Genomic DNA, 13228 nt, shown 5'->3' with positions numbered 1-13228 from the left:
ACCAAGCCTTCGAGATGCAAAGGATTTCCTCCGTGAGCTAGAGCAGCAGCTTCAGACACATGAGCTGGTGTTAAGTAGTATTGCTATAAGCAGGATCAAAATTTGAAACATAAGTCATGAGTCTTAATCTGGAAGCTTTTCTGTTTGTATTTAGGAAATTCTGGTACAGGACAAATTTAGCAATCTAGGGCTTCATAGGTTATAGAAAGGAACAAAACTGAGTCACAAATCATCAAATTTTCAAAAATGTTTTATTTCCTTTTTCTTGCAGAAACAAAAATCCACACAGCCTTGCAACACAGATGCCGCACAGGTAGTAGACTTCAATCTAGTAAATACTTTCATAGCTTGAATCTGGAAGCTATATCTTTGTGTGCTACATGCTATATCTCTCTTTCTTCTTTTTAAGCAGACTACTGACCTTACTACTGAATTGTTCTTCATGTGTATTTTACGATTTCTCTGCCATTTTTTTTGTACAAATTGAGTCCTGTCCTTTACAGATTTATTGACGCTGGGTCCTACTACCGGTACTAAAGAGAATTTTCCTCCCCCCCCCATCCTTAGCAGGTTCAGTGCTGCTGCTATTTATAGGACATTTCTCTCATTTCAGAGCTTATTTTCTTCATCTCCCAGAGGATTGACCATACCTCATGAGACGCCTTCATGGATCTAGAGGCTTAAAAAGACTGTCTCTGTGTCTTTCTTTCCCCTACCAACTGTTGCTATCTCTGAACTTTAGTGTTATTTAAGGTCTTTCACAATAAATGCTGCATAGTAATTAGCATCCCAGTCACAACACATGTCCATAGAGGAGCACTGAAAGAATGTATTTTTCTCTTTTAAAAATATTCAGAATCTCATTTATAAAAGCATTTTAACAGGAAAGATGAGGGAAGAGTGGAAAAATGGAGGACAGGGAAAAAAAAAAAGCCTCTGTTCATGCCTTTCAAATCTCAAGAGAGTAAAGTCAGAAAAAATCACTCCCACATATTTGAGTAGTTTCTTAGGCTCAAGCAAAGAAGAAATGAGTACACACATATACTATCTTTCTTTTCTGTGTAATGAACAGATAACTATGGAACCACTCACTGATTTCAAAAGCAGGCTTTTTATTGTGGCAGAATTGTAGGGATCCTGGGGTGCTCTGTCACTGTCAAACCTCTTAAGCACTTTAGTCTCCAGAGGCTTCTCTGAAAGCTCATCACTCTCTCTTGCATAGACAAAGACTTGGGGCCACCAATATAAATAATATATCAAAACTTAGCAAGAGAAGAATATGCCAAGAATCAAGGCAAGAGGGCAAGTATCTTCAAGACATTGTTATAACATCATGTGAAGACTATCAAGACTCTCTGAAGGACATTGTTTTGTTTTATTATGCTGCTTTGTCAAAATCAAAATTCCATTGTTCAATTAGAGCTTCAGACAGTCTCTGAAGAAAACTCATCCAAATATATAAATAAGCATGAATTAACCTGTGTCAGCTCTATGTATATATATAGTACGGAATGCAGGGAGATTCCTATTTGATTTTCTTTTCCTCTAATATGATGACATTTTTCATTTTACCATATAATCCTTTATCACTATCCTGATTTTGTATTATGAGCAATATGGTTCTGTGGATAAAATTCACACCTGATGAGATAAAACCAACACAACTTAGGAAATTTAAAAGGACTACAGATAAGAGCCATCCTCCAGACCCCTTCATTAATCTCCCCTGCTGCCAAAATAGGACTTCTGCATTGTATAATTATAAAACAATGGGAAGCAAAAAGGTTTACGGGGATGAATTTAGAGATGTATGATCCAGTTGTGCAGGTGAAGTACACAGACATGGGAACTGAAGGAAGTCTTTATATACAGAAGTAAAAGCTTATTCCTCAGGATAGTGAATACTGCTTTTTGAACTCCCAATATTTTCAGTCTCAGATAGTGAATATCCATAATGTGCTTTGAGATCCTTCAATGAAAACAGTGCTATTGTTTATACGTAACCTGAACCACTCCACCAAACCGGTCAACATGTTAATGGTTAAAAACTTTGCCAGAACTTAATGCAGCTCCAGGCCTTATAAAAGATTCACAGTTCTCCACAGTTTGGCGCTTTCTTCAGCCTCAGATGAATGTTAGCAGCCAAAACATTTCCCAGGGCTTGTATTTTAATTTTTGGCCTGAAGAAAGTACCTTTTCCGTTCCATTTAAGGTTAAAAGATTTCAGATATTTAGGCCACCCTGCATTTTCTCAAACCTTGCTTTTTCATTCCCATCCTTTGCTTAAAAAGTTGCAAATATAATGAATACATCCCTTTTTTAATTCTTTTCCTTGGAAATCTGCATAGGAAGATTTTTGAGACAGAAAATATGGCAAAGCTAGCCCATCCTCCCATGCAACATATGTCTCTCTGAGATCCTACTGCCAAGAAAAATCATCTCCTGCCAAGCCAGACTCACTGCCATTCCCAAGGGGTGGAGTTCTCTTTGGTTTTCATTTCAGCTGAATTAGCCATATCTGCTAATTCTTTCTAAGTTTTTCCAGAAGCTACAAGAAAGCTAAGTGGGTTAAAAAGATGTCTGGAGGAGGTTTGAAGATGAAACAATCTTTTTTGGTCTGGAGGATATTTATTTTCTTCTCAGCCTCTTCTCTCATTCTTCCTTAGGCTGTATACTGTGCCTTATCTGAAAATTTAGATTATGGATCAAGGCAGAATGAGCACCAACTATGTTAAGGTAACAGAGTTTCAGAATTAGAGAGCATTGTGCATATTTGTATGTTTTGGTTGTTCTTATGGACAGAAGAAAAGCTTTAGAGCATGTATGTGGAAAATACACAGCACTGTGATAAAAAACACCAAAGAGAAAATATAAAAAATGAATTCTAAACAAAACTATTTTTGTTTCTATCCATTGCCTATGGTGAAAATCAGGAAAAACTGGTGTGTTACACAAGCCTAAAACTGTGCAAACCGTCCACTAAGAAGAATCTAGGGCCAAGGTATGCAAAATAGTTCCAATTTCACTGCACAGGTTTTGATATAACTGAAAATTCAATTAATGACCGCCAAAACTATGCATGCCATTCAGCTACTGTGTGCAACTGTTCCCATGTTCGTGGGATTAGTGCATAACCACTATTTTTGCATACCATTTAGAACTTGCTAGAGTCACTGCATTAGTCTCTTAAATTTATATAGGGCTTTTATCATGTGTTAAGTATATCCTACTATATGGTCTAAGCTATTTCTGATTGCAGAACAGGTGACATTTGTCTCCACAAAAAGTAAATTGATAACTTTTAATATATTAAGAAGAGCAGAATTTTGTGCTTTAGAAAATATAACTTTCTCAAACAATTTGGCATAGAATATATGTAATATATACCATGTCACTCACTACAAGGAAGTGAGCCCTTAAATTCTCATCTTCTGCCACAAGTTGAACCAAACTTACTTTTATCTCTGAAAATTATAAATGCTTAATGCAAACTTCTATTAACTGTATCAGCTTTCAGTTTCCTTCCAAGCACCCCTGTCAGTCTGACTTCAACAAATTAGTAAGGAGGTATACCAGCAATGGATCATGCGACAGACATACTTCTTGGTAACTAACAGACTGAACTATATCTTCTTCCAAAGTACTCTGTGCTTCCTAAAGACTTCCCAGCCCTACCTGGTTCCAGTCCTTGAGGTCAGATAATGTATGGAGAGGTAACTGTGCAATCTCTTCTTTACCAACTTCCAGTGAAATATATTCTACTCTTTGGCAGCATGTTTTAGCTTAACTACTCTTGCAGTTACTAAGTTTCTCCTTAGTAACCAACTATAATCCTCTTAACTGCAAAGCAAGCTAATTAAACAGCTATTTAACCAGTCTTCATCAAAAACCATTTAGTAATTCATATTTTACAGCCCAAGAGAAATATCAGTGTCAGAATACTGAAGAGGGCAGTGGAATGTCCTTTCACTGCAGTAGAGACAAACATCACTTAAAGACAGTATCACTTGTGTATTTTATTTCTTATGCTTTATATACTTCAGACTGATGACAATGAAGCTGTAAGTCACACTGTGTGAGATGCAATATTAATTTATATAAAGAATGTGTATATAACTATAGCTATACATTGAATTTACAGTTCTGTATATCCAAATCAGACCCTATTCACTATAAGAAAGACTATGTAATATTTATTTACATAAAAGTGAATGATACTTGAGAATAGAAGAATTTTCCTTCTTTTGAATGGGGGAAAAGTGGGAGATTGGATTTAACTTTCATTAAAGACCTGACTAGGAGCATAATCTTCAACAAGCAGAAGAATCTAAATTCCTCTAAGACCAAGGTATGCAAAATAAAAAAAAAGTGCTCAGGAGGGTCAGTAGTTGAACAAGAAATAGATCCAGAAGGAACTTTTGAGCTGTCAGTTCAATAGCCACAGAGCCTGTCAGAGAATAGATGCTTCTTTCATACCTTAGTATCCTGAGCCCACAGTATCCAAACTTGTGTCCCTGATCCTGTGACTTTACAAACTAAACACTGAAACGCTTAAAACCTTTTCTATTTTCAAATGTAAACTAGTACGTTTTCCTTCCTGACATCTACAACCACATCTAGATGATTTGTTGGCTGAGGGTATTGTACACCAGCATCAACTCACTAATTATAGTCATGTGTGTGAAAACCACCTTAAGTAAAGTGAAAGCTAAACTTTTTAGTTTTGTGGAAAGGAGAAAAATCTGCCATTTCATTTCTTTCTATGTGTGACTTTTGCTTATGGCCAAAGGTAATTTCACAGCTGCATTAAATCTCAGCAGACATCCAGAAAGGAAGAAAGTAAACGTTCAAATTCAGCTCAGAACTTTGTGTCCTTTTGAAGCCACTTTGCATAATTACTGATGTTGCCTCTTCTCTCTGGCCCAGCCTTGCAAAGATTTATATATAAGTTCACCTTTATACACGTGAATAGCACCATCAAATTAGTGACTTCAGCGCTACGCTTACATGTGTTATACATCTTTGTAGGACCAAGCCATAATAATGTGAATTAAAATGAGAAAGTGATAGCCATGGGTACATTAGAAATATATAACACTGAGCTTACCAAGAAATGGCTCTAGAAACCATAAATGTACTTTTTTTTTGGACATTGGGCAACTGCTACTGGTGATTTCATCCATTGAGGGCTACACTGCAAAAGTATGTATGCATTTACTCTAAAATATGCAGGTAATTATATACATATGTTCATTCTGAAAGCTCCCAAAACTCTCCACAAAAATGTAATTCTTTCCCTGACAATACAGTGTTGCCATCTTCAACACAGAACATGCATTTCGTGACCTACACCAAGCCTACCCAAAGTGAAAGTGTCCTATGGAATTTAGTGTTGACTCAAGATGGAGCATCGCATGGTTATTGCCTGAAAGAGCAAATTCTCATTGCTTTATTATCATGGTTGTATACAACTCTAGAAATAAATAAAATAGACTATTGCTGTTTATTTAAATGATAAAATAAAAATCTATTAATAAAGAGTTTGGAGAAGGTGAAAGAAAATAAGCACTTATTTATTTTATAATGAAAAAAGAAGAGTGTTCTAGGAAATGATCTGATAGCAGTTTCAAAGGAAGGACTTCAAAGAAAATACTTTTTCGTGCTTCACACTTTATGGCAAGTAATATTTGCAGAGCACTTTGTTACAAAAGCTTAATAATAGGAATGAGTTTGAAGGATATCTCTATAGTTGGCCATTAAACATGAGAGTGTGGATGCAATTTCCAGATGAGAAAATTTGTACACCATGAATTCCAGGAAACTGGGTGAGTATTCCAACAGAAGATCACTCACATCTCTCTCTCTCTCTTCTTCACCTTTTCTTACCTTATTCCTTGCTTATCTGCTACTGATAAATGTCTGAGACAGGATATCCAGACAGACTTTTCATCCCATCTGTAATGATTAATTCTCATATTCTAATACTTCCATTTCCTATTCCCGCTTAATATGTTAAAAGATCTCAGTCCATGAGCAGGTCACAAACACTATTAATCTTATTCACACAGTATATTGGAGTTTTTATGCATAAACCAATATGAGGCCAATCTCTCAGATGTTCTAGAGCGTAATGGCTATATTAATATTAAAACCAGCACCTAATAAAACACAGTGCAGATAAGATACAGCATGGGTTGTCAACCATTAGTGATAGCCCAACCCTACTGATCTATTCCTGATAATCATATTTTGTTGTAGATAGGATGTTTTAAAACAGTATTAAATACTCTAATTTACTAATTCTAATTGACATTAATCTAAGCAGTTAGCATACAGCACTTCAGAAACTGTACTCCGGAAGAATTAAAAGATTATGTGCTTTTTTTCTCTTGTCCTAAAAGTTACATTTGCATCCAATTTGTGTTAGATTAACATGTTCAAAAATCTTTAATGGCTTTTATGTAGTTTGCATGATTGTTTCATAACCATCACTTTTCTTCCAGGGGCAATTTGCCACCTTTGATAAGATGTGGTTCAGGTTAGGATTAGTGGACTATTATGTGATCAGTATAGTAATTCCTATATGTCAAACGAAAAAAATTAGAGACTCTATAAGAAACATAATCATCCTGACAGGTTTCTTACAGCTTAAAATGTTACAAGCACCCAGATAAGCCAGGTACTTTGAGTAACTGCATTTGACATACAGAAAAGCAAGGAACATACAGTAATGCAGTGTATTTTAACTCAGTTTTTAACACACCAATCTTTTTAAAATGTCTGGGGGTTTTTTTCTTTATTTTTTTTTATTTCAGTCAGCTCCATCTAAATGCACTGGTGGCTTTTAAACACATGAGAATTTTAGTAAAGAAAATAAATTAAGGTTGTTAATCCAAATTACAAATATCCTGTATTTGATGCTGTTTATCTCTTGTATATTGCATTATAGTTAGCTAATATATTATCGGATATATTATATATATATTAGTAATCTAATACATTTTTATCAAATACTTATTTTCTATATAATTTTTTATTTTAAAGCCCCCTACATGATGCACTTTATACTTGCACTTGTACAGAAGAATAAAATATAATTAGATACAGAGTTAGAATGATGACAAGTTCGGTTGGCTATGGGCAGTTATGGCATTAAAGCAATCAGAAAATATATCTGAAATGGTTTTTAGACTGGAAAAAGTATGGTCAATTAAAACAATACAGATTCATATTTTTTTACAGTACTCATTATATTTGGATATATTGAAGCTTAAATTCTTAAATATAGGATTTCAGGTTAACAAATTATCCTTGATGATGGGAAGAAAAGATTTCTTTAAGTCATCTTTCCATTGCTCATGATCTTGGATTGGATTAAAGAAACATGGAAGCTATGTACGTAAAAAAAAAAAAATTCTTGTTCTATACTTTTCAGCATTTTGTAGATCATCAGTGAAAATTAGTCTTACACATAGATCACACATATCTTCACTCCTACTTTTATCTATAAGTAGACTTTATTTGAGGCTTCCTCTCTGGTGTGATTTTAACTACTTGTGAAAAGAGATTTTTGCTTCTTCTCAGCCCCTGGTCTGTAGGACAAACTGGTCTGGGGTTGCTTAGCATAGGTAAGACAACAGATCAAATATTTTCATTTTATTATTACTGCTGGTCAAGGAATTTATGGTTGCTTCTATATGTGAAGTCACTCTGCAGGGTTTGCCACCGTTTGGGTCAGAGAAAAGTTCATGGATGAATCAGATGATAGAAAAAAGACTTGAAACTGAAAAGGGTACTTAGAAACAACCACAGAATCATGGCTCATTTTTATCACTTTGGACATGATCTGAAATCTTATCATTGCTGTGAATTCTGAAAACAAAGAAGCCACCATATGGCTGCATGAAATTGTAAATGTTGATTTATTACTCTCACCGTAGGCACTAGGATATTCATATAAATAAAGAAGGAAAAACACCACTTTCATCCACCAATGGGCATGCCGTGGCTTAATGGATATTCTTAAAAACTGTGCATCTCCCTCATTTTCCACACCATACTGAAAAAGGCTTTCTCTTCACTAAAGGAAGAATATATGATCCTTCATTTTGGCAGAACTATCATGTTTACAGTCCACAGTGTTGTTTCATGAATTTCAACGCCTTTCTATTCTACACTATTAAAATCTGACATGTTTTATTGGTCAGGATGAACTGAACACTGAGTCATGTTCTTTAGAAGTTACTGTTTATCATGTCATACTACATTCAGGAAAATGTCTCCATTTTGCATTAAAAAATACCATTTGTCCTGATAAAACCTCCAGTGTCCATTAATTCCATCAATGCAGTATTAGAGTCAAATATTTTTGCACAAATATGTTTTGTTGTTGTTTTTTTTTTTTTAACAGCTGTACTTGCGCAATATCAAAAGCAGGTGTGTGTTTGCTTTGTAACTAAAAGAGAACATATAAGATTATTTTATCCCTTTCTTGTTTAGTGTAAAAGTGGCACAAGATGCGATTAGTGACCATAAGATGTTGCTATCCAATACCCTGGAAACGAGCTCAGTGACACATTATTCAAATGAATATATATTTTAAACTGTAAGTTTTAACTGAGTAACAGTAAAAGCATTAAATCTGTGCTCCACCAGCAGGAATTCTCTCATCATTTCAACAATTTTTATGTGTTTTCAACCTGGTGTTTTTAATTCTGCTATGTTCTCTGAAAAACTCTGCACAGCGACCGCTTTCCGTATGAAGGGTATGTCATACACAGATCATGCTTGGAGAGGTATACTACAACAATTCTGCCCATGAAGCCTCACACTTTTAGGTGCACATCAGTTGCACATAAACCGGTGGGTTTCCATTCTCACAATCAAGGAAAAAAAGCGTACAAAAGTACAACATGCAGAAATAGCAATTTCTAGTTTGTGTATGTCATCAGCGTGACAGCGAGAAAATACGGTTAATTGCACAGATCTCAACAAGCTGTGCACAGATAAAAATCACATTTAAAATCAATCGTGTCAGTAACTGCTTAGACTGTTTTTTAAAAGCTGTACTATGGCCAGACTGCAGGTGAAAGAAAGCTGAATAATGGCTTGCATATCTGGTTGTGAAACTGAAAAAGTTTTAAGCAGAATTAGGAAAGCCAGACACTAAATGGTCTTTCCTCTCCTCCCCTCCTCTTCCCTCTCCCCTTTTCTGTTCATTTCTTGAACTGCATGACTAATAATCTGCTCTTTGGCATTCAGGATGAAGCAGAAGATAAGAATTCTTGACAATGAATGACATTGTTATCAAAGATAGTGAGAAGATTTGTGGGTCGCAAAAGTGATCTTCCTTGGAGACATAATAAACTGTTACAGATATCCTGCTAATAAGGTTAGTACTGGTGGTTTACTTTTTAAAACAAAATCAAATAATAAAGGAAGCAGAGAAGATTATTTGTTGAACTGTAACTCCAGAGAAATTGTTGCACATTAATCACATGGAAACCCCAGTTTTCCCAAGGGCTTCACTGAAAAGTTACCATCCTTTACTGTTTCTTAGGGTCTGAGAACTTGGTGAGGAAGTCTTTTTAGAATACATATAATGAATGTTATGTGACTGCATTTTCATTTACTGTCACTCAAAAGATTACCATTGAACAAAAGTATAATCTCACAGTATTTCCAGTCTAATCAGAAATGGGAAAAGTCTGAAACAGAACCGTATTTTTGAGATTAGTCTAAATCTCTCAAACTCATTTATGTGCTCAAGAAGCTAAAGCTCATTCTCAGAAGGGAGACTGCATCTACCTGCTATATTTATGAGTAGATGAAATTTCTTTCAAACCACTCTGAACAAATCAGGTGTACAAGTGTGTCAATGAAACTGTACTAATAGGGCCAGTGACAGACAAATATATCAGGTTATGTTGAGGACTGTGCTGGTGCTGCTGGCTTAGGTCCTTTCCTGGTAGCTCAGAACATGAGTGCAACCAATATTTCACTGCACAAAATATAAGGAGTGAGAATAACTTAGGTCTTTCTTAAAAATGAGGAAACCCAATGTCTTACCACATTTCTGAAAATGATTATTAGGCTGTATTTAGGCACTTCTGAAAATTTTACACTTAATCACGAATGCCCCTTGCTGCAGTGCATTTGGTCAGCATATATTTAAGATGGTAGACATGCACTACTGCCTGCCGTGTCTACTGCATGATATCGATAATATCGCCTATGCACCAGTTTAGTGACCGGCTATTCTCCGAGCAAAGGAGTGTTCTTGATAAGTACCTTTCACCAGCCACTTTCCAGATGGTGGGTCTAATGGGGGAGGTAATACAGAGCTACGGTGGTTCTCTCTATAGTTCTATATACCTCTCGATAGCTCTCAAGACTTTATAAGAACCAGAAGAAAGGTTTCACAATTAAAGCAGCTTAGACATCTCTAAGAAGGTGTATCTCAAGATGACTGTATCAGGGCCAAGCATCTAACCCTGGATTTGTGAATAATTTCATTGTTTTGAATTTTTTAGAATTTTGAGTAACAGATGCTTATTTGAACAAGCCAAAACTCTGAATCTCTTACAATAATATTCTGAGTAAAAAGCAATCCTTTGACTGCACATTTTGTTTCATAAAGTAGCCAGTTGGCAAAGGAGATGATGGAAACAACAAAACAAAATGATGACAAGTGAGAAAAAAAGTTCCATCTGATTCCAGTTACAACTGATGAACTTAGAAAGCATTCAGCTTTTTTAACAGGAGTTTGAGAGCTGTATCTTAATTTGCTTGCATTGAAATGTAATTCCATTATCCAATGCTGTAGTGCTATGTTTTCTTAGATGAAAAGATCATTTCAGACGATATATATTATTCTTTCTTGTATTTTGCAGCTTACTGACATTCTTGACACTGATTTGAAGAACCTCTATGGATGTTGCCAGATAGACAAATTTTTAAGACTTTAGGGAAAACTACAGCACCTATAGAGAAAGGATTTAACAGCCGTGGATACTGCTTCTCTGTATCTAATAACTGAGCTGTTAAAGTTTGAGTAAATGTTTGTTGAAGAAAACATGTAATGCAGCAATACTGCTATCAACAACATTGTGTACTGCACATAAACTACAGACAAAAATGCATTTTCTAAAATCAATCTAAACATGATCCAATTTTTCACATCAAGTTTACTTAATGTTTAACTATCTTTGTGAATAACACGACCTATGATATTCACATAAACTAACATTCTCATGATTTACAAAAAAATTAGATTCCATTCCTGCCAATTCCTATTTCTGTACATATAATTTTTGATCTGCTTGAGTCCTTGCATGATAAAGGTCTTATGCCTGAGGGTATGATGATGATGAGTCTCACCTTTAATATTGAGCCAGGCCCTAAGGCTATTAAACAAATCAGCATGACTGCAAGACTCAGGAAATCTTTCAAAGGCAGCCACTATTCCTGAAGACTTGACAAGATACAGATTCCAAACAGGCAGAGGGGAGGTATTGGAAGGGCTATGAATTGCATTCCTGAATTACTCTGCTTTTTTGTGCTTTTGAATATTTGATTTCATATCTAAATTGAAGTTAATTAGCTGAATCCATGGACCTGGCATGTATTTGAACTCAATTCATTATAGAGCAAAGAATTTTGTTTTATACTACAGATAATTATTTGTAGAATTCATTGCTTCAGGAAGTTATACAGGCCAGAACTATAAGAGAGTTCAAAATGGGATTAGCAAATTCACAGAATAAATTTTCTCTATGGTTCTCTATTGACTATTAAAAATATCAGTTCATTTACAGATCAAGATGATGACTCCAACCAGGGATAGTACATCAGAGGAAGGATCACATTAAATACATCCTGTTCAAAAGAAGTGTTCCCCAAGAATCCACTAATGACCACTATTATAAGGTAAGGTAGACCTTTGATCTAAAAATAATTGCAAAATATTTTAATTTTTAAAAAAGAATGCTCTTTCTCATTTTGTGTAATTTTGTGTCTAAACATACTATTTGTCTGCTGTATGTCTGTTCATCAATGATTAGCATAAACACAAATTTTAATAAATAATGTTCGGAAGGTGACTCCCTGCCTTCAGGGAATGGATTATCAGATATTCAGAAACTAAGTTTAACAATTTTCATGCAGTATTCCCCACATCAGTTCTTAAACCTTAAAAGTAATTTAGCATTCAGAAAAGGGGCTGCATTGTAACAAAAAATCAATGATGTCATTTGGTGGAATTTATCCTGAGAGGAAGGGAATCCATATGACAAGTATAAATTCAGCATTTCAGGACTAAAACTTAATGACACTGAAATCTATGACAAAACTCCCAAAAACTTCAGTGTTAACAGGATCTTATAACAGGTCTGTGGTATACCATACTAGTTTTGAGGCAGGGACTCAGAATTAACAACAAGCAACCTCTTTCTTAATGATCTTAAGCGTAGTATCCTGATGTGTGCCTCATGACTTTGAGATTCCTCAGTGCTAGCATCTGATATTGAAAGTTATTCTGGCTGAGAAGAATTCTTTTGTCTGACTCGTGATAAATAAGGAAATAGTTTTATAAGGACCAAACCCCTGAAACTGGGTCTCTACCCTCTGATTAAGTTTCCAGTCATAGTATAGAAGACCTCATAGCACATACATAGGCCTGCCTCCAAGGGCACTAGGGAGCAGGAGGAGCAGGCTGCTTCCCAAGGGAAAGCAAGCTGGGTGCCAAGGGTGGCATCAAGGCAGTGCTCTCACTGACAAGGGCACAGTCCCACAGCACCCAAGCTAAGAGCAGGTCCAGCGACTCACCTTAACAAGGGTCAGCTTCAATCTAGGTCACCAGACACATCTATAGTAGTAAGGCAGGTTCAAGGTAAGCCAGGAAGCCAGGTTTGCATGCAGGAGGTAGAAATAAGCAGACGCCTGTAAAGTTGAAAGCAGATGACGTTTATTGCTAAACACACACATATTTATAATCACATATTCTGCAAAGTCACTGTACGCGCCCACAAACATAAAATACGATTGGTTATATCAACTCTGTACACGCACATAAACATAAGACATAATTGGTTATACCAACTCTGTACATGCTCATAAGCATAGGACATAATTGGTGATACCAACTAAAACATGCGAAACTTGTCTCAGTCTAATTGGTAAAGATAAACTGCCAAATTGAGGTTCTTTGTGCCAAGTTCACTTTATCGTG

Source organism: Buteo buteo, chromosome 6 (genome assembly GCF_964188355.1).
Source record: "Buteo buteo chromosome 6, bButBut1.hap1.1, whole genome shotgun sequence".
NCBI lineage: Eukaryota > Metazoa > Chordata > Aves > Accipitriformes > Accipitridae > Buteo > Buteo buteo.
This window is presented reverse-complemented; position numbering follows the sequence as displayed.